General features: G+C 39.9%; 1 long non-coding RNA gene across 1 annotated transcript in view; it reads left to right on the top strand.

Moving 5' to 3' along the window:
- Positions 1-27,507, top strand: part of LOC121946053 — a 126,840-nt gene that overhangs the window by 78,574 nt on the left and 20,759 nt on the right. Inside the window, exon 4 of the long non-coding RNA XR_006105988.1 lies at positions 23,054-23,116. This is a non-coding gene — a long non-coding RNA (uncharacterized LOC121946053). The remainder of the gene's footprint in view (positions 1-23,053; positions 23,117-27,507) is intronic.

The raw sequence follows: 27,507 nt of genomic DNA, 5'->3' as shown, positions 1-27,507 counted from the left end.
ACACCCCTAACACAACCTTTGCTCATCCATATACCTGCCAAAAATATCTTTTTTAAAAAATAGTTTTTAAAACTGATGTATATTCTTTCTTTGTTTAAACCCATCGTATGCAAGTATGCTGCCTCAAAAGTTTGTTTTCTTCACTTTATGTCAGAACACAGACTTTTTTGGCTTTCAACTGCAAACATACAAACCTGCCAATCAGTTTGCATTGTTATTTGTATTGTTTGTTGTTTCTAATATAAAATGACTTGTGTCAATAATTTTAAGGATTAACCAGTGGAATGATTTCACCCAGCTGGTAGAAATTAGAGTGCTGCAAGGAGATATTGAGTCCATGGGTCCTGCGAGACCCAAAACAAATGTTGCAGGTGAAGGCGTATGTATTAACTCTCGTGTAGGTGGGAGCGTGCAGTCAGTATGATCATCTTTGAATGAGTTCTGTATGGAATTTTATATCATTACTGATATATTAAGATTAATGGGTCATGCACTGCCTTCCATAAACTGCATGCATCCAAATCTGATTACTTTTATTGTATATAGATGGTTTCATTATGATAACACTTAAACTAACAATGCTGCACTGAATCATAATGGTCTAACATCTGGTTTGTATTTATTGCACATTGCAAACAGCATGAACTTTCAGAGAAATGGATACATGATGCATAATGATTTTTATCAATATTTAGTTTCAATTCCTCATGCTGGTGGAAGGTGTTTTTTGTTTTTTTTTAAACTTTTATAGGCATCTAATCATTCCTATGAAGGTTGCTTAGTAAACAGCGGAGTATCTGTGTTAGCATTTCTCTAGATTAAAAACATCCATAATGTTATGTGTCTTATGCCCTGTGGGATGGGGCCGAGTTTTATTAGAACTGTGTGGTGGGCAGGTGCGGCTTTGAAAATAGTCCCACACAGACTTGAAGGCTGAATGTGAGATGAAATTACTTGCTAGATGGATGGCTTTTGTGGTGCACTTGACACAACCTTATAAAAAATATAAGTGATCTTGCAAATGAAATATTAACCCCAGCATTACTTTTATATTCACTTCATACCTGTGCTATACCTACAATGCATGGAAGGTGTGGACTGTACAGTTTAATGTTTTGTTGAATTTTTAAACACAAAAACCTTCACTTATTATTCACCTTTCCTAGACGCACAAATGATCAATGGTGCATCTGGGGATGAGATGATAATATAAAATCACAAGGAAAGCATTACTCTTGCATGAGTTGTGAGAATGAAGTAGTTTTTATGACCTAGACAGCGCAACATTAATAAGACAAATCACTGTGCATCTCAGCTTACCCTTGATCATTCCCAGAGGCAAAGCAAACTCAGCCTGTCTGGCCAGCTTGACCAGTTTGTCCATATGAGGTTTTTTTTTTTTTTTTTTTGTGTGTGTGTGTGTGTTTGTGTGACTGTAACCTTGCATGTATCATTATCTGTTCATCTGGCTTCTGGCCCGTCTCGCTGTTTGTCTCCATGTTTGGCTAACCATGCATTTTTCATTTTATCACTAAGTCTATCAATTGGTGTGTGTATGTGTGTGTCCATGGGTGAAATGACCACTGGGTTTCCTGCTGTGGTGACCACATGCTCCTCTCCATTCTCCTTTCCGCGGAGTCCTCCTTTTTAACCCACCTGGCCGCTCTACCTTGACCACCCATGTTGTTCTGACTGGCCTTGCTTTTTTTGTGTTGCACTGACTGGTCACATTATTCAGACGTTTTTCATCCCTAGAGTACGGGGCCCCATGTGGGGTCCCGGCAAGTGAAAGTGGTACTCCATGAAAGTAAATCCTACTGGGAAGACAAAACAAAGGCAAAGTAGCATACAGGACATTTTCACACAAATGCAGTCCGCCACCAATGTATATTCCATATTAGAAGTTTAACCATTCCTCACTTTATAAACAATTTTCTGTTCAAATCATTTGCTGTCCATAATATCCACCTTGAATAAATAGATAATGAAAAGAGCACAATCAATAATAAATGAAAATATAAGGAAACAATGTCTACAGTACAGCACAGCATGCACCAGTGTTGTAGTACTAGAGACTGTCTTGGTCTCCTGACTGGTCTCTAGGCCAACTGAAGATTTTGGACTCCACCACATTTTTCACTTGGTCTTGTCTCAGGCAAAAAGGACTATGGATTTTATTTCAAGATTGTTCAATTCCAGAACTGCAGAAATTTCTCGATATGCTGATTTCAGTTTCTTAGTTTTTGTTTGTATTTGTTCGCTTATAGAAAACAAGGGGAAAGTTCCATAAACACAGTTAACCTCTACAATGTTTTTTGATCATTTTATCAAGGTAATTCTCCTATTTAATGTGAACACATATAGTATGGCAATGGCAGAGGTTAATGAAGAGAAGTATTACTTTTGTCTGTGGTTATTTTTATGGTGAATGCATGAGGAGTGCCTAAGGCTTGCATGTTCCACAATTTATTGAAACTGTGTCTTGCAGTGTTGGACTCGCACTGCTTTGGTCTTGGTCTTGACTCGGTCTCACCCTGCCTTGGTATAGGTCTTGACTTGGTCACAACCCCTAAAAGTCTTGGTTTTGTCTTGGTCTCGATACACTCTGGTCTAAACCATGACTTGGCCTGGTTTCTTGCCTACAACATTTGCATACACTGACTGACAAAGAGCAACTGACATTTACTAATGATCTCAGCAAGCCATTCTGAGAATAAACCATTAACACCTTCATTACCATCAGAAACCGCGACAAAATCCTTCACCCTGTATTTTTAAAGATCCCTTATCTTTCCCCTCATAGCCACATTTTCTAGCACTCAGAGACAATCAAGGTCTAAGCTGGAGCTTGGGAGCACTAACACCTAAACTGTAGGCCATGTGGTTAGTGGAAGTGCATGTCTGTGTGTACTACAACCTTACCTGTTGGAATACATGACATTGTTTGTATTTATGAACATTTGTGTGATTGAGTCTGCATATATACCCATTTGTCTATGAGTGTGTGGTTTCTGCCTAGGTCTCTTCACCCACGTCTTGTCATTACGGTGCTAATTACCTGGATGTGGACTTAAAAGGACAGGAGATGTTATAGTCCAGAGACAGGAGGTGAATTGACGTGTCCCTGTCTAGACTGATCTGAGTGATTAGGTGTGCCATAGGGACACAGAAAGAAAAACAAGAGGATTTGGCAGAGGGATTGTGTTTGTTTTACCTGCTTCCTTTCTCTGTTTTTAACAGTTTACAAAGGATGCCAGAAAAACAGGGCTAAGCTGTGTGGCAAAATACCAAGACAAAAAGTTTCATCCGATCCAATTACATAATGGCGTCCCTTTATTTCGATGATCAAATTATTCCCTTTCAGTCCGCTCATGAATTCTTGGAGGCATGTTACTGATATCAAGTTCATTTAGAACAATTGAAATAAGTGCTTGCACCTCTTTGCCCTGCTGTAAACATTCACTTGTGCCCTCTTTAAACTTTCCTCCAGTCTCTATTTAAAGGGCAGACGCTAGTAAAACTACCCAGCTGTCTGCTCTCTCTCTCTCCTTCTCTCTGTAAACCTAGCCAGCTGTCTGCCCTCCATTTCTGACCTTGTTTTGATGAACACTGTTCTATGACTGTGTGTGAGCGCACACACACGTATGTGCATACATGTCAATGGGCTTTCAGTGTGACCCTTGACCTTTTGTGACTGTCAGGCTAAATCTAGCCACCCTGCCTCTTGCTCTCGTCTCCTTTTCTCTCCTCTGTTTCCTGACTGATAGCCTGTCAGTGGGACAAGCACTCAGGCTCCGGACATTGTGTGTGTGTGTGTGTGTGTGTGTGTGCCTGTGTGTGTGTGCGCGCACGCACTCCAGTGAGACAGGGGAGGGAAAAGAGAACATGTTTAAGTGTGTGTTTGTGTTTGGGTGAAGGTGTGTGCTCAAGCTAAGGGGGTCACAGAGGAAGACGCTGTCCAGACATTTCAAAAATAACAACCCATATAGTCGTGAGGCTGTGTGTTTGATTTTGTGTGTGTGTGTGTGTGTGTTTGTGTGTGTGTGTGTGTGTGTGTGTGTGTGTGTGTGTGTGTGTGTCGTCACAAAGAGTATCTGGTAATTATTTAGTCAGGCTTTGACCTTTGACCCTCTCCTTTGACCTCCCACATCCTGTTCAACTGGGGAGAAGATGGACACACATTCATACATATGCACACCCACACACACTCACCACACCCAGGGGTTTAGGGGGTTTGTGTTTGTGTGGGCTGGGAGTAAATTTAGAGGTTTAGTGATTTTACCAATGTGAGAAGTTCAGAGTAGAAAAAACATGACTGGACTATCAAGGAACGTGCCCAAAATTGATTAAACATGTCTCAGAGATACTGTGAACTCACACATTAGAGGTAGTTGACATTCTGCTTTATTGAAGCTGAACACCTATATGCCTATTTTAATACAGTTTTATCAATGGTGTTTATAACAAGTGAGACGAGTGAGTAATACAGAGAGGGAGTCGTCCACAGACAACGTAGGACATGGAGAATGAAGTGAACTGTTATTGAAAGGTCTTTGACGATCACTGCCAATGACATTACTATTTATTGATTATGGCCCGCACCAGGCTTTTGTCCAAACATCAAAATGACCCCAAATGACAGAATATTGCTTTGGCAATTAAGCTTCCTTTCCTGCCAATACAACAAAGGAGAAGAAAAGCAGCAGGAGTAGCTCCAGGCTATTTTCCTGCTGGGTAACATTACTTAGTTCTTTTGTGATAACATCTACTCAGAGCCTAATATTAGCCCTCATTATGCCTGTCTAAGCTTTGTGTATTTGTGTGAGCAGTAGCACTAGTGCATAGTGTATCAAGTCTGGCGTGTTGTATATCCATGTACTGCATGTTCATTTGTGGTGTGTAAAACATATTTTTGTATGAGAGAGAGACATAATTGTTAGCCTTTTTTTATAGCACAGTAATGAGTGACAATACTTTTTATCTCATCTTTCAGTTAAATTTTTCCAAACCCACTGATGGTGAAACAATAATGCAGACATTAAATTTAGCTATGGTGCCCTCCCATGTCTTTGGTTATTGATGGATAGTTACAAATGGTGAACCTGGTTGTGTTTTTGCTTTGATCGGCTTCCACCAAACCAGTCGCCAGAAAAAAAGTTGGTATTGAATGTTATTTATGTTACTTTTGCATATTATGTTGAGAATATGTGGAAACTTCATGTTTAAACAACCTCCGGTTAATGTGTGGTTAGGTTTAGGCACAAAAACCACTTCCTTATAGTAGAAAGATGATCATGTTTTGGGTAAGAAACAACTGCCTCTAGGCCAAAATCTGAGCAGAAAAAAAGCAGCAATGTCTCTTAGAAAACCAGCAACTTGTCGTAACACTACACCTACTGACGGGGCGCTACACAGCATCCACAATTGGAGCCTAAAAAGCAGATGGAAACAGCAATGACTTGCTAATCACAATCGCTTTTGTTTGTTGGTCTTGAATAGTTGTTTGCAGTAGTCTGCCGCTTGGCAGCTGTCTCGCCCAGTCAGTCCATTAACCATCCCCTTCACCCTCGATGACAAAGTTAGCTCAAATGTTACATCACCTTAGAAACATTGATATGATATGTATGAAATGTGCAAATCTAATGAATTTTCGTTTTGCAGAAATGTATTGTGCAGATTTTTTCTTTTCTCCTGGCGATTGGGCAGCTTTGAATCTAGAAATTACACAAGTTCTAAGCTTTGTGGTTGCATTGCTGGAACTATATCTCATCACTGCAGATGCCCCCCCAGTGATAGCAGCAATCAACACAGGTTGCCTCAAAATTAAACATATAAAAAATAATGTATCAGCACATGGTGGCATTTATTTCTTCCCAATGTATCAAACCTTAAAACACACACACAATAAAACAGCACAGCAGTATAGATAACAAAGTAAAAACAATAAAATACAGCAGTGAAGTGGAATTCAATAAAATCACTTGAAAGTGCAGACTCAATTATGGTCAGGCTTGAGTTTAGCTGGAAGGAAAAAACTTTGTTTTTTAACTGCCAGGGCTGGGTGAATGGGTTGACTTGGTGCTCGGGTGAGATATTTGTCTGGGCAGTGTTTGTGCGAGTGCGTTAGCGCTAGGGTGTGTTTGTGTGTGGATGTTAACGGATGTCTGTGTATGTAAGCCACACAGCCCCTATGCTTAATTCCAGGGTGAACTTGGACTTCCTCCTCTTTCAAGTTGTCTTGCTTTTAAGCCTGGAACACAGGTAGTAACAGTGCCAAATCAACATCTGCGTGAAAGAAACAGCTTGCAGGACAGGACCATAGATGGGACGGGTGTTTTATAATGAGGATATGTTATGTGTGTGTGAGCCACTGGCAGGATATTTAAAAAGCAGCAAATAGCAGTTAGCAGCTAACTCAAAGAAGCAGAACAGCGGCATAAAATATCCACAAATTAGGGAGACAATGAGGTCTAGGGGCTCCTGAGCAGAGGGCAAGATCGACGGCCATATGACAGGGGCGGTATTAGATTGTTATTGCCGTGTTAAGTCATTGTTATATGTTATATTTCACACTAGAGGACAACACTTTTGTAAAGAATGGACTTTGTAGCACCCCTATAGTGTGACCTCTGTCTAAAAGGGCTGGTATCTTTTTCAATACTACGATCAGGAGTAGCCAAAGTGACAGCCTTTAATATACTATCCATTAATGGTTTCAATATCATACTGGCTGTAAGTAATTCTTTTTTGTTATATTACTTCTTAAGGTTTTTGTTTAGTATTCACATATCTCTTAGGGCAGTTTTTCATGTCACTTTACCTATAAAAGAGATCTGTGGTATGTCTTTATATTGAATATACTGTTGGCCGCCCACTCGGGATGTTGTCTAAGTTCCCCAAGGTGTTTGTTGTCAAGCCTTCAGCTGTGTGCTTGTTCAATGTCACCTCACACAAGACCTGACCCTGGTGGCTTTTCACCTTTTCAAGGGTGAACTTTGACCCTCAGAGAAATGACCCTTGATCTTAACAGGTCCTAATGGTATGGACAGGACTGCTGGTGACAGGAGACAGATGGAAACACACACACACACACACACACACACACACACACACACACACACACACACACACATACACACATACATAAAGGCAGATACACATGTACTGGTGTGCAGACACTGAGACACACTAATAGAGTGGAAAGCGTTGCTCTGCAGGCCCGAGGAGTGACAGGAGTACCATGGGGACATGCACACACAGCTCGGCTTACACAGGAAACTGCTGAGACATGCAGGTCATGTCTGTTTCCATGTTTATGGACCCAGCAGACTTACAAAGGCAGAGCAGCACATACACACTCACTATGCGTAATCAATTTTCTTTGGTCTGTGTGCTGTTGGACAAAGTTTTGGCTTAAACTACATTGTCTGTTTGACAAAGTAGGAGCTGGTTTTGTCTACCCAGAACTACAGGTCAGCTTGACTTTGTTTTATTACTGTTGTTTGAGAACATGCATGCAAGTCTGCACAAACTCCTTAAGAACATGCATGCATACTGCACATGCATACACCTCACCTCTAGTAATTGAGTTTTCTGAAGGTTAAACTGGACACAAACTAATTTGTTTTGGCCTCCAAGGGCTACCTTCTCCTAAAATAATGAGCCTCATAGTTTACCCTTTACTAAACCTCCCCAGTAGACTGCAGATGGCCTTTCAATTACCGAGCTAAAACATGCAGAGCTGCAACGCATGGCATTATCAATGAACATGCAACAGGGACCACATTCTCAGCTTCAAGCACTCATACACACATACACACACACACACACACACTTGCAGACAGTGCATATGCGGACAAATACACAAGCATATGCCGTAAATACACACTTTCATGCACATACGAACACACACACACACAGAGCCAGATTACTTTGCTTATTTGCTTAGCAAGCAATCTTTGTTGGGGTCACCACTCCTCACCTCTGCACTGCACCAATCTATAAAGCCAGCCCTCTGGGACCCAGTCAGGGCAAGGTATTTGTAGAGTAATCTGAAGTTAGTTTCTGTGCTGCTGCTGACTAGTTCACATTCTACCCAAGATTTCAGATAAATGCAGCATGCAGCAAAAGAAGACTGTCAGGTTTTTGATTCTGAAGCTATCAACTCATCCATGTGACATCCTGTCATTTGTTTTTCTCTGATTTGCCACAGTTGCTCTTCAGCACTCATTTAGTGTGACAGGCCATTAGGAATATCAAAAGTACAAAAAAGAAAACTGCCAGAATTACCAGTGGGCTGGATTTACTCTTTTCTTGCTTTAAAATCACATCTTAAATTCTTAATTTTGCTTTTGTTGTTAAAGGGCCAATGTGTAGGAGTTTGTGGCATCTAGTGGTGAGGTTGCTGAACTGAAACTTCTCCCATGTGCCCGCAGAAGATCAAATGCCAATCATCAGTTCTGTGCCTTAAGTGTTTAATCAAGTACACTTCAACATATAAAAATAAGCCACGACAGGCTGACCTGCGCTACCTGCTGAGCCACAGCTACCACCATGCATCGGAAATTTAAAGTGGTTGGATTTTGCCTACAGCAGTGTTCTTAGCACTTATACAGTAGCAAAAAATTTATACAAGTTTTATTCAAATGTCAGAATGTTTAAATCCTCACTCCTGCAACATTTTCTATGAGATGGGCCAATAAGACTTACCATTTATGTTTGAACTGCTGCTCTTTTTTTCTGACTTTTGAGATGCCATTTACCTGCTGTCATTAGACATATAGTGTTGAAGTTTTGGCGCTAAAGCTGCTAATTGTGGGTGATTACAGATCTCTTTTTATCATTTAAAGGGTGAGTTGACTAACAGCAAATTATTTCATTATTTATTCTGAAAACAACATATCTGCACTTTAATATTTATAGAATGTGTCATGATAGATGGAGGAACAAATCATCACAGGGTACCTCTGTAATCTTTACACTGGTATGACAGCTAAATGTTACTTTTGGATGCTTTTAGTGCATAATGTTTGCCTAAATGTGTCTCTTTTTTTAAAATAGGCTCATACTGTGACATGATGAGATGAGAAAGTTGTGAAAAACTATATGCATGCAAGTCCTACTGTTTAGGAATATATAATTCTCTATTGATATGCTAAAAAGACATTTGGGATTGGGGTTTTAAAGGCAGATATCCAACAGGGAGTTGTGGGCTAGCGGAGGGTAGCTGCATAATCAGCTCCACCATCAGCTAACTGATGTTCTGCATAATAGAGATGGGATTTCTGGGTCAGCGTGTGTATGTGTCTGTGTATGTGGCGTGTGTGTGTATGTGTGGCAGTGGTAGTGGTGGGGGATTGTTCTTTTATCTGCATGGATGTGTGCATGTCTGCATGTGTATGCATGTGTGCAGTCTACATCTGTATGTTAATATGTGTGTGTGTGTGTGTGTGTTTGTGTGTGTGTGTATGTGTGTGCGTTGGGGGCACTGACCTCTTTTCCCACAGGGAGGATAGGCCCTGTCTCATTAGGGAAGAGAGATTCAGAGTGAGACAGAAAGACGGACAGACAGAAAAGGATAGAAAGAACAAAACAGAAGATGCACACAGCAGTGGAGCAGCAGTGGAAGGCTGGCATACAATGTATTAGGGAGTCAAAGGTCACTTACCCATTACCACAATGAGCAGAAAGAGTCATGGCAAAGGAGGTCATGAAGTTTTCTGATTCACACAAAAAAACACACACACATCTCCCACTTCCCTCCATGGGGCATATGTCACAATCCAGACTTGACTGTGGTTTAATTGAATCAAGAGGCAGTGCGTGGGCGTTTGAGGTTTAAGAACAGGGGAAGAAGGGGAGAGGGGGCGAATGGTAAGAGTGTGTGTGTGTTTATATAGACAGAAAATCTGATTGTTGGCTCCCATGTGTCTATAAGTGCACCCAGGGCTCTGTCTCTATTTGTGTGTGTCACACATGCTTGTCTCTGTGGATGTATGATTACTCAAATCTCAAGAGTCTTGAACCAAGCTTTATGGCTACTGACACAGAACACGGGTTAAACTCTTTTAAGGCAGAATGAGGTAAAGCCTTTTTTTCTTCATACATATAGTATGGTTTCTGTAAGAACAGAGAGACAGAGGAGGGGGGAGGGAAGAAACTATAAGAGCAGCTATATGTCTGAGAAAATCAAAGGGCAAAATGTATCTCTGGCTATTGTATGTATCATATTTAAGTCATTAAAGGATATTGGAATCACACTGTGGGAGACAGAAAAACAGAACTGGGGGTGAGAGAGGTTGAGTGATGGAGCAATGCCGTGTGAATGTCATGATAATCCCGGAAAAAAAAGACTGAAGTACAAAGCGACCACAACAGAAGGCCTAAACCTCAACGAAGCCCACTGCCTTATGATCACAGAGCGGTGTGGTTTATCTGGCAGGAGGCTGTTATACTTATTACAGTCATGATCTAAACTCCTCCTGTGTTCATGTTACAACACTTAGGCCTACACATGCCTAAAAGATCAGGTTCTACGGCACAGATGTGGCATCTTCCTGCAAGTCATACTTCCATAATGTCCCAGTATACATACTGTCCCAATTCTTTCTAAGCTCCTCTCATTTTGCTGAGCTAGAGACATTTACGCTGCCTATTTGAATTCAGATATAATGCTGTTAGGTCACCACAAATGTTATTCATGGACATGTATTACCTCTAAGAAAGTGAGAGATGGAGGGGTTAAGGATGAGAGAAAGATCGATGGATATATAGAGAGAGAGAAAATGTGGAGAAACAGCTGAAGGGAAACAGAGCGTTGGACCGAGAAACAGACAGACAGTGCAGACTGGGATAGAGTAAGACTCAGAGACAGGAAAAAAAGAGAGGGAGAGAATTAAAGTAACCACAACAGAAGCCCAAAGCCCACTAAGTCCCCTTCTCCTTATGGTGGTGGGGTGTGGTGTTGGGGAACTGGCACAACTTCCTACAGTACAACCCCCTTTCTAAACATCTCGTATATACACCCAGCCAGAGACAAAGTCACAGCTAACCACATCACAACGTTTGTGCATGTGTGTGTGTCTGTGTGTGTGGTTAGCTCAGCTGCTCCCAGGCTCACAGAAAGCATACGCTGCCTAAGCGTGTCAGAGCTGTCTCTTGATCTCATCTGTCTTTTTATTGCCTAATCCCTGTCTCTCTCCTCCATCCTCCCTTCCTCCTTATATACCCCCCTTTCTGTCCTTCATCTTCTCCCTTCACCCCGCAACACCCCTCTCCATCTTTTTCCTTAAGGTCTTGAATATAACCTTAGTTGCTCTGGCAACATATGATCCTTTCCATTTATGCCAATAAAGGTTGTCCCTTTTCCTGCCCTCCCACACATGTGTCTCTCTCTCTGGGTTTGATAACTGCTTGGTACATTGAACCTTTCAAAGCGTTCCCGTTTGCCATAGATGAGTTTCAGATAGTCGCTAACCCACCATATGGGTCATTCATGCAATCCCAATGGGTTGAGAGTGAGACGATGGCTTGCTCATGAATGTTTCATTCCAGTTTACATAACAGTGGCTCAGCTCTTTGGTAGCACACGCTGATTATATCATTAGAAAATGCAGTCTGTTTCACTTGCCCTCGTCTTACTCACTGTCTGTCTGTCAGTCTCTGTCCCTTTACATTTGCCTCTCCTTTGCTTACTATATAATTTTATACAAATGACATCATGCGATCAAGATATATCACACTACCACCCCCCTCAATTTTATTTTCAATTTCAGCCTGCCTTATTGGCATGAGAGGTTACGTTTGTAATGCTAAAGCATTCACAGCATTCTCAAAGAGAAATCGTACATAAAGGAAAAGAAAGACAGTAGAAAATAAAATATAGGGTACTATAAAAAACTCAATATCTGCATCAAAGTAAAGGTGAAATACAATGAAGAATATCTAATTCCTCAATAAAGAAATATGTTTGTTCAAATACAACCAGATAATGTCACATATGTACCTAGCATGCTAAAATTAGATAAAATATGTGGACATTGGGACTATGTAGGAAGGGCAAATAAACAATTATTCTTAATTTCAGACCGATAGAAACAGTTTAGCTTTAAATGGAAATGGAAACATTTACAACAGAATCTACAACCATGCTAGCTTTGAGCTAAATGCTCATGTCAATATACTAAAATGCTCACAATCACAGTGCATTGATGAGGGCTGTGTACTTGTACACGGTACCTTTTTTGCATCAACAGAAATAACCCGGTGCCAAGTAGTGTTGAAACTTCCCCTGTCAAATGATATCTTCACTAGACTGTTTTTGTACCCAGATCTAGAAAAAAAGACAATTTTTATGATTTAGCTCGGAGCCAATCACTTAAAGTGTTCTTAAATGAATGCGATATCTAATTGGCCCACTACTATAGCAGCCACAATCCATACAGTCTGTAGTGTGATGGTGTGCGAGATGTATTCTGTAGAGTTGGCAGTTCAGCGTTTGAAAATATATCTATACTAAGCTTTCAAAATGTATTTGTGTAAAAATTGTTTGGATGAGGAGGGGCGGTGGTGGCATTTAACATGACTAGTAGAAGAAAAAGTATCAGATGAAGTATTCTATTGGTACTGTTTTCACTTTAAAGATACTGGTATTGGTACTGATATTATAATTTTTAAAACTGAACCCAGCTCTAATGCTGATGTTTAGTAGTTATAATGTTAACTATCTTTATTTAGAGTGCTAGAATGTAAATATTTGCCAACTGGCAACTACGAAGCTAAGATTGAAGGAGTTGTCATTAGTTTTGATCGTATTGGAAATATTAAGAATTGATGCTACTGTAGAAAAAATCAGGGATTTTCCAAAGCTTTTGCAATTCATCCTTTTTGTTGAGAAATTTAGCTAAGAACTAAGGCTATTGACGTCATGGTGCTGCTAGAGGAAAAGTCCCCCTTAACATGCTGCCACTAACTGGCTTACAGCGTACCATTCGCACAGAAAACAAACAAACAAACAAACAAAGAAGACAGTCACTTGTTTCTTGACTCATAGCCTAACTTTCAAACCAGTTTCATTTAAATTGGCTTTATTTTTAGATGTTACTAGCAAGGCTAAAAACAAAACCTCCATGGCGCAGGGGTAATGATATGCAATTGCTATGTTAAGATTCTGTTCTCTCTGCTATCTAATAGGATAAATCTCTGCTATATATAGCAGTAAGACAGCTAAGTGCAGGTTCACAGATGATTTGTCTTCTTTGTGTCTTGCCTCGAGGCAGCAGGAGACTGAGTTTCTGCTCAGCCATACTTCTGTGTTCCCCCAACAGAAATGGGGGCTTTTCATTTTCTGGCAAGGTTGTGAAGCCTGGATTGAATTTGACCGCCTTGGTCGTATTTTATTCTTGTTGTTTGTTGAATGTTTGTAGAACGTATTGTATATGTGTTTTTTTTCTCCATCTAGTTATATGGTAGCATAAGTGGAACTTTCAGACTGCTGTGTCAACTTTTCTACTCCTGCTCTTGTGCTGTTGGTTTCTGCAGTTCTGTATGTATAAGGGGAGGCCTCATGATGCATTTAGCACATGAGCTTTTATGTTTTTGCTGACCATTAGGGTACTTCAGTAGATATCAATTTTGTCATCATTTATGGGCAGCTAGTGGCTCGCTTGTGTCAGTCTGTCCACAATTCAGACATTTAGTAACCATCTCAATCAACTTATTGCCTTGAAACCTCAACTTTCCTGCCTCTGAGGACCAGATTTACGTACATGAAAGCACAGCTCGAGTTTCATTCAATTTGCACATGGAATCTGCCTGTAATTAGCATCTGATTCACTAAGGCAGCAGATAATTACACAATCAGTGACTGGTGCTGCCTTCGAGGTGCATTCTTTGAGTGAAGCAGGACCAACTTTTCTGCAGTAGCATCTCCCGCTCTATTTTACATCAACCGATAAAAACATAAGTTTTGTGAAACACCTCTTGAGGATACTGCATATGTACTAAGTCAGACAAAGGGGTTAATATCTTTTTATTGACATAAATCATTTCTTTCTCATAGTCATGCAATTCCCACTTCATCCTTTATTGACAGACATGAATCCAAACCCGATCTACTGTCACTTATTGTAAAGACAATATGGATGAAATGGTGTGTCTGCTCTAATTGTATTTGCATGGAGTGAATACTTCACCAGTCTTGGTCCAACACCAGCTCCAAAAGCTGCCATTATGCTGCAGTTGCAGTGCCAAGTAAGGACACCACTATGTATGAGTCAGCTCCTCTTCGCCATTGAGCCGAGTCCCTCTCACCACCCAATAAACATGAAAATAGTTAATGTGTTTCCATGCTGGTTCAAATGCCTATTTCTAAATCAGTCGTGGTCCGACCTCAGTTCCTTCTCCTTTATACGTAGCCACCACCACTGTGTGTGAGTCAGGTTCTTTTAGCCATTTATAAATATGGTGTTAAGCAGACAGTCTACCATAAATGTTTACATATGTGTCAACCCTTTGGCCAAATATCTTTCAGCAGGGGTTCCAAACCTTTCTTTAACCTGCCATTGGATATAGTTCGGCTGTAAGGGGTTATATCTCAGTCCACTTAAGCCAATGCAGAACTGCCTTAAACCTGCGGTCTCTCTCATGGCCAGCAGGGGGCAACTCCAGTAATTGCAAAAAGAGGTATCATTGTATATACAGTAAGCCTATGAGAAAATGACCCTACTTCTCACTTGATTTATTACATCATTTAACATTTCCTAAAGGGGTTTATGGCCTCATTCACCAGTTTCAGGTCTTTTTCATGATGATCATTTTGTAAATCATGGGTCCATTTAGAGTAAAATACACAATTTAAACCAACACACTTATTCTTAACTTGTTAAATACAGACCCTTGGTCAGTTGCCCTACAAATCAAGCTCTGACATTTTACGTACCTCTCCAGTGTCAGTTTTGCTTGCTCACTTATGTACATTGTGTGTTTTTTTTTAAATAAACCTCCGTTTTCACATGAAATGTATTATTTCTATCCGTTAAGGGCATACAGTCTCTTTTCAGAATAAACTTAAAGCATAGGTTATACAATTTGTTTTTAAGTGTTCTTCTTTAGCTGTAGGCAATAAAAGTTGAAATTTGGTTTCAGAGATTTAGGAAAAAACACCTTAGTTTGGCTTTAAATAAGGATGTTTGTTTCTAATGTAATGTAATGTCACATGACTTACGTCACTAGCCTACCATGTCACACATACTAGCACACTACATTGTTAAAATGCGGCTGACATATTGTTTAATGCTGGAAAACAAACAGCAGTTTCACAGGTAAAAATACAGTTTGTTTGACACATCCACCTCCCCTCCAACTCACCTTGTGTGTTTTTTCTTGCTTTTTATACCATGGCACTTTTTCAGAACTTCCATACCATTCTCAGGAATGTGATAGGTCAAGAACGCTTTAAGGGAATTTCCTCAAATTTGGTAAAAATGTCCACTTAGAATCAAGGATGATGCTGATCACATTTTGGTTGTCAAAGGTCAACAAGCAAGGTGTCTATAATTTGATGGTTGAACATCGTTGTGACCTCACAAAACATGTTAATGGCTATAACTCAAGAATTATTACACTAACAATGAAGGACTTTCATACAAATTTCTTATTGAATATAATCATGACATGATGGCATTTTATATCCAAAAAGTCAAAGGTCAGCTTCACTGTGGCATCATAATATTCTGCAAAACACTTTTCTGGCTTATCTCAGGAACAGAAGGGGGGATCAGATTCTGAATTGGTGACACTAATCTTGGGTGTCCACCTTGAAACTGTGTTGATTGTATAGATCCTCTGAGCTACAGGGGGAAGATGTGTAAGAAGCACCAATGTTTTCCAAACATGGATGTCAACTGTAGCTGCAACTTGACTGGTTTACGGAGACTTATAACCGCGAGGCGGTTATTCCAGTTTCTCTCTCACTCAATGTCAGGTCCTCTCAGCCATTTATTAGAGTGTGAAGCTGACAGACGATGCCCATGAATGATGAATGATGACTGGAGGTCTGTCTGGTGCCAACAGAATGCATAATACAGCATAGATACAGCAATTCCAGTCCTCCAGCAGACACATGGTGCAGATACTGTATCATATTGTTGGCAGATCTGCTCAGGGTAGAAAAGTGTGACCACTTAAAGTGGAAATCCACTCAAAACAGCATCCAGGCATGTTTTCCCTACCTAGAATCCTAAATGATGCAGCCTCGGAGAGAGCTGGTTGGTGAGCGCTTGAATACACTGTCAAATTAAAGTAGATGAACTCTAGCTGATGTTTTAAGAGTGATCATATCAGGAGTTTTTTTAAGATATATCAAAAAGGATGATACACTCATATCTCCTTTCACAGTAGATTTCTCATTGACTTATAAACATTTTAACACTCACAACCTTAAATTATTAATGATGTTAATAATTTTATACCATAGATCAGTCCACTTAAAGCACTTGGCTATAGCGTGACTCTTACTTCACCAGACAAATATAATGTGCAGCTTTTCCATCCATCATTTAACAATTTTCTATACAAATTCTGAATATGATTTTCCTTTAGTTTATTTTTCATGACAGCTTTAGGAGGTCATTTTTGACTTTTGACAAAAAAATGTGAGAGTGCATCTGTTGCTGCGCACAGTTTTCCTGTGTATGTTCTGTAGAGTGGGTGGCCACAGACACGTATACAGCATAATAGACATGTTTACACGCCTGCATGTCTGAGTCTGTGTGTGTATCTGATTGTGGGGGCTTAGGGTGCACAGACATGTTTCTGTGCCTGTGTCTGCATGTATGCATGTGCTGCAGATGCCTGTGCTGTAGATGTCTGTGTTCCAGTATGGAGGCATTTCCACTTATGCTGGTGTGTGTGTGTATCTCTGTGTGTGTCAGTGTTCCCTACTGTAGTATGTAGGTCACCAATATATTCCTGATGAGGTCTAGTCCTCTGGAGAACTCTACAGATATGAGGGCTTAAATTAGACACTATTATCTGTGTGTGTGTGTGTGTGTCTAACAATGTGAGAGAGTGAACTAGACACAATTATCAGACAAGAGCCTCACAGGCATGCGTGTTCAATTTTGTGCACATGCATGCTTTTACATGTAAAGAGCAGCATCATGAGTGTATTGTCCGTCTATGTGCGTAGGTGTTAAATTGCATGCTTTTTCCAACATAATGTATTTGTGTGTGTGTGTGTGTGTGTGTGTGTGTGTGTGTGTGTGTGTGCGCGTGTGCGTGTGCGTGCGTGCGTGTGTGTGTCCGTGTGTGTGTGAAAATGACACAGTGGTATCATCTGACAGGCTGCCTGTTACCACTGACCTGGGACTGTAAACCTCAACCCTCAGTTTTAACGGCTGTTGGCTCAGAGAGCCTGTCCATATTGCTGTTGCCGAGCCAAACTGCTAATAAGCCTCAAGCACCACTCCAAGAAAACTAGGTGGCCATTGGCACAGCAGTGGCCATGTGTTCAGGTGTTACCAAAAGCAGGAAACACATATAACTTCCATAGGGGTTGTGTTTGCAGCATGGGGAATGGAAAAAGATGATTTCATGTGTGGAATGTAATTAATTCAGTTTTTCTAACTTGAAATAGAATTAAAGTGGGATTTGGGAAGGCGTCCCGGTGGCTGAATGTTTATAACAGATGTGTTTTTGGACTCAAATCGTCAAATGATTCAATGCATATCTTCCTTTATTAAGCACTTTTTGTATAGCTTCAGAACCAAGGGGCAATGATAATGAGTTTTTTTAAGCATATACAGACTTACACATCTGTCACTTCCTCAATAAAAATGTGGCTTTGTGCAGAGCTGCTGATCCAGGACAGTTTGCTGAAACATTACATGTAATTCCCCTTCATTTCAGGATGTCTCCATTTCCAGCCAGCCTGCTGTCCGTAAGTCACAGGGACAATACCGCATGCCGTCAATCTGTCAAATAGATTCGGATTTTTGCCGGAGCTCAGCCCAAAAGTTACACTGAACCCGCAAGAGATGAATGGGGAGTGAGAATGTCTACCTTTGAAAAGCTGCATGCTTTGACCAAATCATATGCTGTCACTCCTAAGCTTTAGAAGGCCTGCACTTTTCATCAAAGCTCTTGATGGCTACCTTTCACAGTACTGTCGAATACACCCTCAAAAGCTTCCCTCCCTCCTTTCCTCCCTTCCCCTCCCAAATCTCTTTCTTCTTCCCTCCAATGTCGACTGCCCGCCCCCCCCCAATCCTTCCATTCCCCTTGTCCTTAATCCCTCCATCCCTCCCTCCTCAATCAAACCCTCAAATCCCTCCAGGTTTTTTTCTCTCTCTGTGCATGTGTGACTTCAGTACTGTCAAGGTAGATGAAACAAGAGGAATTCAGATTCATCACAGTCATAACCTGCCATGATAATAATCCACCACCAATTCTTCCCATGTGGCGGCAGGCCGATGTTACTGGCCTTTTCGGGGTTTATTTGCATATTTGTTTCCCCTTTGTTTCTTTTGATGAATTATTTACTGCTGAATGAAATGACAGCAGAGATCACTGATGATTGCTGTTGCGGGTGGATGGGTGCCTTTTCTCCTCTTTGTAATTATTCCCTTTTTTCCTGATTTTCAATCAAGTTTTTCCACTCATGTTCCCTCGGTGACAAAAAAAAAAAAAAAAACATGCATTTTAGCATTTCTAGTGGAACCTTTCCACTGTCTAGAGGGATTGCAGCTTCCTTTGTTGTTGTAATGATTACAGAGTAGGAAACAGCAGGAAAAAAGGGAGAGAAGGGAGAGAGTAGAGATCAAATGGAAAAAAATACTGTAAACACAAATATGTTGGTAGGGCCACTTCCCACACACAGGACAAATGAGTAAAAACTCACACATGCCCTGCTCTTTTCACCTGACCAATCAAGAGTCTCGATTAGCGTCTGATAAACTACTACTAATAATTTAACTGTACAGTTTGTTATCCTTTTGAATCAAGTTTGAACACAAAGTCAAAATGAGCCTCTGGGAGCTTAAGGCTTGGACAGCGTACGCATTTGCACACAAAACAATGTCTTAAGAGTTGTAATCACTGCGAATTGTGTCCACATTAAGTGCCGTGATTGTAAGCCTCAGAAACTGCATTTGCAGTGTATACCAGAGATTTACCACACGTACACACTATTGCGCACACAACACACACTGCCACCCTGTCCCTGCATTGCCCTATCCAGGAATAACAATACATAATTCATGTCCCGAAGTCTCGTCTGCAGACAAAAGTCAGCGTTTGCATTTATTATTTATTGAAAACAGCTCACATGATGAATCCTTTAACAAACAGAGCTTCCAGTAAGCACTGTACCTATTTCTTCTTCTCTTGCTGTTTGTGTTTTGGCATAGACTTAAGTGGGCTCATTAGCAGAGATGAGGATGTAAGGAGAGGAATGGCAGGGGAGAGAAAGAGAAAGGGGGAGTGAGAGGAAAAATGAGGCCAAAGGATAAAGGAATCATTTTTGTAAAGGTATGAATTAATGAGAGGCTTGTGCATTGCAAGCTAATTAATTTAACAATGAAATGCTTTAGGGATTAAGTTATAACTTTTAGGACTCCATCTCATTTATAGAGTAAAAGTTTACTATTGCTACCCAATGGGTATTTGAAATGGCTTAACAGCATTGCAACCTGGAGGTAATGAATTTGTGTCATTGTATAATAATCTAATCTTTTCTTATGCTTGATGCCACGCTGCTACTGCACTCTGAACTGCCTAAAAAACCAGCAGAATTGGTTCAAGAAGTCACTTTCACACACACAGACACACATACACACACTGTCACAGTTACAATTGTTGTGCAGACAGTTTGGCTTGGGGATGGGAGGCAATTTATCGTAGAGTGAAAGAAGCATTTGCCATCCTATGCTAATGCAGTCATCACTTATTCCAGAATACTTGCATTCTTTTTTCGTCTTCAACTCCGCCCCTTCACCATCCATCAATCATGGAAGGCATGAGGTATTATCTTTGCAGAGCATTTTATATTCAGTCTCCCCTTAGATGGGCAGACCCACACTCATACACACACAGTCATTTTTGTTAAATCAAAAAAAAAAAAAAAAATTCAAATCTGGTCTAGCAAAGGTTGAATAATTGATGTGTTATGTTAAAAAAGGAATGAAATAATCATACCCTGTTGGATGTTGGAGGAACATCAAACCCGGCGTTGGAGCTTGGCAGACTGGGCTGAGCAGGGTAGGGGCCTTATGTATTTGGGACGGCTGCCCTGTGAAATAATAATGAAAAGCAATGAGTTGGAGGATTAGGAGATTTTTGTTCTGCACTGTACCTGACACTTTGTGCGTGCCCACCCGTGCTTTTAACAGCATGACCAGGGTACATCTATCCTGTATTAATACAGCAAGATTTTATGAAAAAATACTTTGGTTTGGTGGGCTTGGAAAACATTCCAACAGGCCTGCAAAAAAATGGAAAATGGCTGCATATGAAAATGACACATGGTTCACAAGAGGTGCTGGTCTAATAGGGAGATGTTGATTCCACTCTGCAAGCAGTGCATCTCAAGGGTGCAGCGACAGTTAAGCAAGCAAGCGGAGCTTTAGTGGCAGCAAATTATAACATTTTAAAATCAAAAGTTAATTTCTTCTCTATGTGGTTAGTGTTGCTGACATAAATATGATGTTTGAAACAGATATTACCATAATAAAATGATCATAGTCCATTAAAATGAAAATAACATGAAGTGCATTTCTTTTACTTTACCAAAGAGCTAAATAACAACATTTTTGTGATTGTTACTATCTGCTGAAAAATAATCGTATCACCAAACCACTGCAGACTAATGCATACCATCAACATATTCTCATACAACGGCTCATATGATATCTTATGAATTGGATCCACAAATGATGTTACATACTTAACGTAAAGTTATCTAGGTCAGGTTTCTTCAAGTTACATATGTTAGGTTTAGCCAGGTTAAGTGTGTAGGATAGGTTTTGGCAAGTAAAGTTACTAGTGGTGTAATTTCAAGAAGAGATAATACTTTGTTACAGTGCCTAAGTATTCTGGGGAGTATTTGTACTTGACTTGAGTTTTTATATTTCTGTCAACTTTCACTTTTACTCCACTACATTTCCTGAATTAAAATGTATACTTTTGCTCCATTACATTTCCCTAAGCATTTTAGTTACTTAATACAAATAAGGGGAGGAAGGGACGAGGGAACAGATGGATGGACAAATGAAGGAATGGGAGGGAAGGAAAAACTTGATTTTGTCCTTCAAGTCCTTGAAGTTTTTAAAAAGACCTTGCTTTTCTAGAAGTGTAATGTAGGATCCATTTTTTCGATGATGTATGTTACGAAGAAGTAAACGTCATCATTCAATAAATTCTGACCACTTGCTTTTTTATTGCAAGCATTTACTTGTACTTTTACTTTTAATACTTGAGTACATTTTATATCGTAAAATCATGTTTGGTACTTAAGTATAGTAAATATCAGATACTTTATGACTTTTACTTAAGATTTTAATAGGTGATTTTAATCTCTACTAAGGTCATTTTCTGGCAAGAAATCTGTAGTTTTATTCAAGTGGGGCTTTCAGGACCTTCATCCACCACTGAAATTCACATGGGTCAGGTTGAGTCAAGTTAAGTTACATAGGTAAGGTTTAGGAAAAGAAACGTAACATCATACCTTAAAATGACTCTTGGTTTCACATAGGACACAAAAATCGGTCTCCTGAGGGAAAGTCCTGTTTTTCGGGACTCATCCACTTTGTAGCTTTTAACTACTTCCTTCTTTTCTCCCCTCAGCACATTGTTTACATGATCGCAGCTTTCCAAATTGTGTGGGTTTTACATAAATTACTGGCTCATGGTTACGTAGGTCATTTGCAAGTTGTGGTGCATAACTTTTCGTAGGTTTACATACAAGCAGTGCATTAGAACAGCCTTATACTATTCAGTTCTGAATGCACATATTTGACATAGAAAATGGTTTGTAATAAACTATCAACAATCAGCTATATGTGCACTAAGCTCATGGTGGTGATGAAATGGAATAATATCTGCTTATTTGCTACTGTGGACTAGTGGGCCTTGTTTTCATGGCTATAAAAGTCAGCTATGAATATATACATGCTATACATCTCTAAGACACACGCCCAAACACACACAGACACAAACAGACACAAACCACTATGCATCATTGCTCTGAATGAAGATAAACTGTTTTATGTTTAGGACCACCTCTTAAGATTGTCCCCATTTGGGATGCAACAACAGCGCATGATGAATACATTCATTCCAAGCTCCAGTGAGAGCTGTGCAGCCGTGCGTCTCTGACCGATACCTTTTCATGAGTGTATGAAGGCTGTACTGTATAGATTTTTCCCCATACTGCAGCAGAGGGATATAAATGTTTATTATTATTACTGTTTCAGTTTCCCATTCGCCATCTGCGTTTCTTACCCCACCAATTCTAATTTGCGTTTAATGAATGATCTCAGGGAATGAGATGCGTTTGGGGTCAAAAGGTGCATTTACTCTTTTTTTCCCACTGCAGGGGTTGGAATTAGGATTTTATAGATAGTTAGACATACTGTGCATACTAATAATAAAGGACACAGTGTGACCAACATGATTGAGCGAGTGTGAGAAGAGGGGTGATTGACAGTAAAGTGAATATAAAAATGGCTGATTTGGTGTCTGAGTAGAGAAGCCTTTTGAGGTCGATGGTTCCAAATAAGCCTTTTGAATGAGTGTATGACCACACAAGAAACAAAGTGAAAAAAATGTGAAAAAAGTTGTATGAAATATGATCCGCATGCAGTGAGGTTTACTAAACTCACAGCACACGTGTAAACCTCTGGATGGACGGGTTTGGATTAAAATACTCGCAAATGGCCCCTGCTTTGCTTTATTCTTTAAAACTCTCCCTTCCAACCTGTTTCTAAGCCATCTGACATGAAATAGTGTGCGACTCAGGGGGGCTTATTTTATTAATTCACTGTTTCCTCTGTTACAGGCCCCCTTCTACGTCGTCCACATTGCGAGGAGACCACCTCACAGGGATTTTCCCCTTCACCAGGTAACCACAAAGGAAGAAAAGAAGCACATTATCCACATGTACAACATACCCCCCCAACACACACACACATACACACACATACAGACTTTCTGCGCTCTACAATGCTGACCACCAGCACAGTGAGAAACACACACACATGCACGCACACACACACAACATATTATCTTTATGAGGTGTTATACACCAGTGACCACCAACACAGGGTCTCAGTGTTCTCTAATCCACACTCAGGCTGAATAGGCCGCTCCATGCAATGGAGGGATTACACTGTTGGATTAATGGGACTTCTAATTTAAGTCATTGTGAGTGCCCCTGATAATAAGAATAGGTGCAGGATAGAATACCACTGGTTCTATATGATATTGTTAAATGTGTTGCAGCTGTACATTTCATCACCTGCATTTACTACAATAACACACTCAGAAACTCTGTAATGTGTGTGTGTGTGTCTCTGTGTGTGTGTGTGTGTGTGTGTGTGTGTGTGTGTGTGTGTGTGAGAGAGAGAGAGAGAGAGAGAGAGAGACTGAAATGAGCCTTGGGAAGCTTTAGAAAACATCAAATTTACTACTTTCTCAATTAAAACTACTGCTGCTATTAGCACAGTCACTACTGCATCATTGGGTGATATTACTATCATTACATTTACAACTTATACTACTAGTACTACATTTTTAAATGTGATGTCATGTTAAGTCACCACTCAACTGTACTTGTACTTGCCAGCTAGTAAACTGTACTGCACTGAGGCTGCGGTCAGTGTTATGAGCTGCACTGAAACACAAAATGAAAAAAATTAAGTTGAGAGAAAGTTGCCCTTTTACCTGCCAAAGTAAAACTGGATTGCATTGACCAAGTTTATGAATATGCTTTGGTGCCTCTTTTAAGTAAACATGTATTTTTAATTGATTGAAGTAAAATAAAAAGATGAAAGAAGGCAAGAGGCACCAACTAGAAACTTCTATAGACATTACAACTCATGAATATTTACAATTCGAGTAAACTCTACTCTGCCCCTCAAGTTCTTGCTAATTTATCTCTTTATTCTCTGCCTCTTTTCTTTACTCTATGACTTAAAGGTCCAGTGTGTAGGATATATCAAGATGGATGACACGTTTTTATTCTTCTCACAGTACAAAAAATCATAACGAAATTGACTGGATATGGTTGTTGCCATCTTGCATTGGTTACATTATTTGCACGTCACGTCATGTCACGTCACGTCACGTCACGTCACGTCACGTCACGTCACGTCACGTCACGTCACGTCATCTTTATATACAGTCTAAGGTTTACATCTACATATGGAGTGGGTCCTCCACGCCAAGATTGAGATAGACAGGAAGAGAGGAGGTAACAGTCAGGCAGAGAAGAAGAGAGAGATTGGCCCAAAGAAGTTTTGCAGCAAAGTGAAGAAAGCTTGATGAATGGATGGATGAGTGCATGCAGGAAGGGAATGGAAAAGAGAGCTGTTTACCATTCCTGAAGGCAACAATAGAACCATGGATTTAAGCTTAACCATGGGTAAACAAAGGCAGGCTTACAGAGCAGCATTGTATTTTTCTTTAAGTCATTCTCCTCTCTCTTCTTCTCTTTGTGCATTCTACCAGAAACCTGACAGCTGTTCTGATTACAGAAGAATTGTATGTTAATGAAATCAAGTTGGATTCATTATATTTTTGCACAAGGTCAGTGTGGTGCATTATGATTTCATCTCCCTGGGAAAAGTGAATATAACAACCAAACCCTAAAATCTCAGTGGTTGTTGATCCATTTTACTTATTAAAACCACACTGTTGAACTTGCCCTCCAAAACAGGCTTCTGTGAAACTGCTGGCTGGAATTTTAATCAATCCCTCTCCTTAAAATTTAAATTAAAAAAAGTAAACAGATTTTCCAAATAGCAGAGAGGATGCTGAGCATCGATCACCTTATCGCTTTATATGCAAGGGTTGGGGAATTATTTGAATTCCATCATTGACATAAATAAGAAGACCTGCATCATTCAGCTTTTGGCTCTACTCTGAACCAATTTTAACCAAATAGAGAATTCCTGCTGAATTCCTCATGCAAGCTTACATGAGTTCTCTGGATGCCAACCAAATGTATCAAAAACTTGCATAGGTATACCTTTGGGACTGTGAGAATGTTTCTTTGCCTTATCTTTACTTTTCCAAAGTCTTATTGAGAATAAAATCAGAATGCTTGTATGACATCTTTCATATAATTCTATCCCACCTACTCTATGAAAATTTACTTCCTGGGGAAGTTTGATACTAAACAAGGCAACTGCACACTTGTGAACCTCTACCAGTGTAATTATTGTGCAACACAAACAAACATAAGAAATTAAAACTGAGGTTAAAAAAAAAAAAAAAAATGAGGGAAATATAACAGTTGTCGGCTTTTAAATGCTTTTTTCCCCTTTTCTTGACACCCCACTGACTTGTAAGGCCTCCATTAAATATTTAATCTTTGTTTTATTTTTGTGTATTGTGCCTGTTGCCTTGTTGACAGCTACCAGCCTCGACTAAAGCTATGACTATCATCCCATTGAAAGAGCTATTTACAGTATTTTACTCTGGCCTTTTTGAATAAGCTGTTTGCATCATGCTATGCTGATATTATTATCATATAAGATATTGCGACACACATTTCTGAGGCAGTGAGAAGTATCACATATAACATAGCTAGACAAGGGAAAAATGCATTTACACTGGAACAATAAAGATTAAATTTAGCTTTGATTTACACTGCATGTGAATCAAAACTTACATTAATATTTTGATATTTTTGTATACTGTGTGGTCTTCACATATTCAAGTAGGCACATCCTGATTGGCTGGCTACGTTTATGCAGATTTCACTGGGCAAATGTGTGCTTGAGATTGGAGTGGAGTATTACCAATGGAGTGCCCCAGGCTTTCCTGTAGGCCGATGCAGAAGTTAGCCTTACCCTGGTTCCCTCATCAAAAAGCCTATTGGATTTTACCACTGGATTTCGGACCATCGCAGAAAATAAGCTCTGTGGCAAGCTTCTCTCTGTTCAAGAGAAGTATTTACTGACATACATTTTATGTCTTTGAGCAAACCCCAGAAATTTCTTCAGCTTGTGTTAGTCACAGAGCCTATTTCAGGCATCTAACCAAAAACCTATTTAAAAAAAAACATTGACTTTGAGACGAGGGACCTGGGAATACTTAAATGCTATCTTATTTCCAGGAGTCATTCCTGCAGCATAGAGGCCAGTAGAGGGTTCTGACTGTGCTAATAGAACTAGGGTTACTATATTTTAATCTTATGTATGGTATAGCATAACTCTTAATCACATTGCTCTGCATTCTTTACTTGAGAAGAATACAGTGGATGAGCTCAGTTAAGGTTTAACTTTGAAAGAAAGCAGAATAGACAAATTTATAAGCAAAATGACCAATAAATTAAAAAAAGATAGAAAATGTCCCAGCTTGACATCTTTTTAGTCATCCTCTTGTACAAATGATAAACCTGGACATTTTCAGTCAGCAACAATGTCTTTGCTGGAGTGATAACTATTAATAGTTTTAAAAAAAAACAACAAAACACATAACTGCTGAAACAAAACAAAACTGCTAGAAAATGTAATGTCCTTCCAGACTTCAATAGCTCTTTTTCCATATAGAGGTCTACATTTAAATATAGCTGCTAAAATAGTAACGTTTAAGCACAAAATTGGGATGTGCTTCGAAAAACGGCAAATTGGGACATCCTCGTTGATATGGAGATGCTTTTGGCAGGGGGAAATGGCATGCCTCATATATTATGCTAAAAAAATACACGTTTGGAAGAAAAGTCAGATGCTGTAAGCAGGAAATTGGGGCTAAATTGGCACATCCACTCGGCTTTACATTAATTGTGCTCGTGCTATTGTCTGGACGTTGCGGGGTGACAGACAGATGGGTGAGGGCTGACACATGTTTTTGGAGTTTAAAATTCAAATGCTCCTCATGTGTGAATACAGACACCTGGGGTAATCAACTGGCTGCGTGTGTGTGCAGTGTTAGTGGCGTGCAATGCTGTATTTACCCATAAGCCTCTCTGTCCCTGCCTGTCTTGCTGTCAGGGTGTCTCCCTTGCTCTCTGGTGTCAGGTACACTGTCATGTTTGTTGACTGATTAAGAATCATCCTGCTGGGAGAAATAAACATACTGTAGCTACATTTTTCTAAAAAGAAAAGAGGTTTAAATTATGGAGGCGAGGTATTTATTTCTGTTTGAGCTTCTGGTACGGCTGATCTGAGTGCTATTAAAAATTCATTCACTGGTAATACCCTCCCACTCGTCCTTCTCCATCTCCCTTCCCCTGTCTCCCCTCTGTAGCGCGCTCATTTTCTCAATGGTATCTCTGTCTCTTTGTGT

This window comes from Plectropomus leopardus, chromosome 7 (genome assembly GCF_008729295.1).
Source record: "Plectropomus leopardus isolate mb chromosome 7, YSFRI_Pleo_2.0, whole genome shotgun sequence".
NCBI lineage: Eukaryota > Metazoa > Chordata > Actinopteri > Perciformes > Serranidae > Plectropomus > Plectropomus leopardus.
Note: the sequence above shows the minus strand (reverse complement) of the source record. Positions and strands in the feature narration are given on the sequence as shown.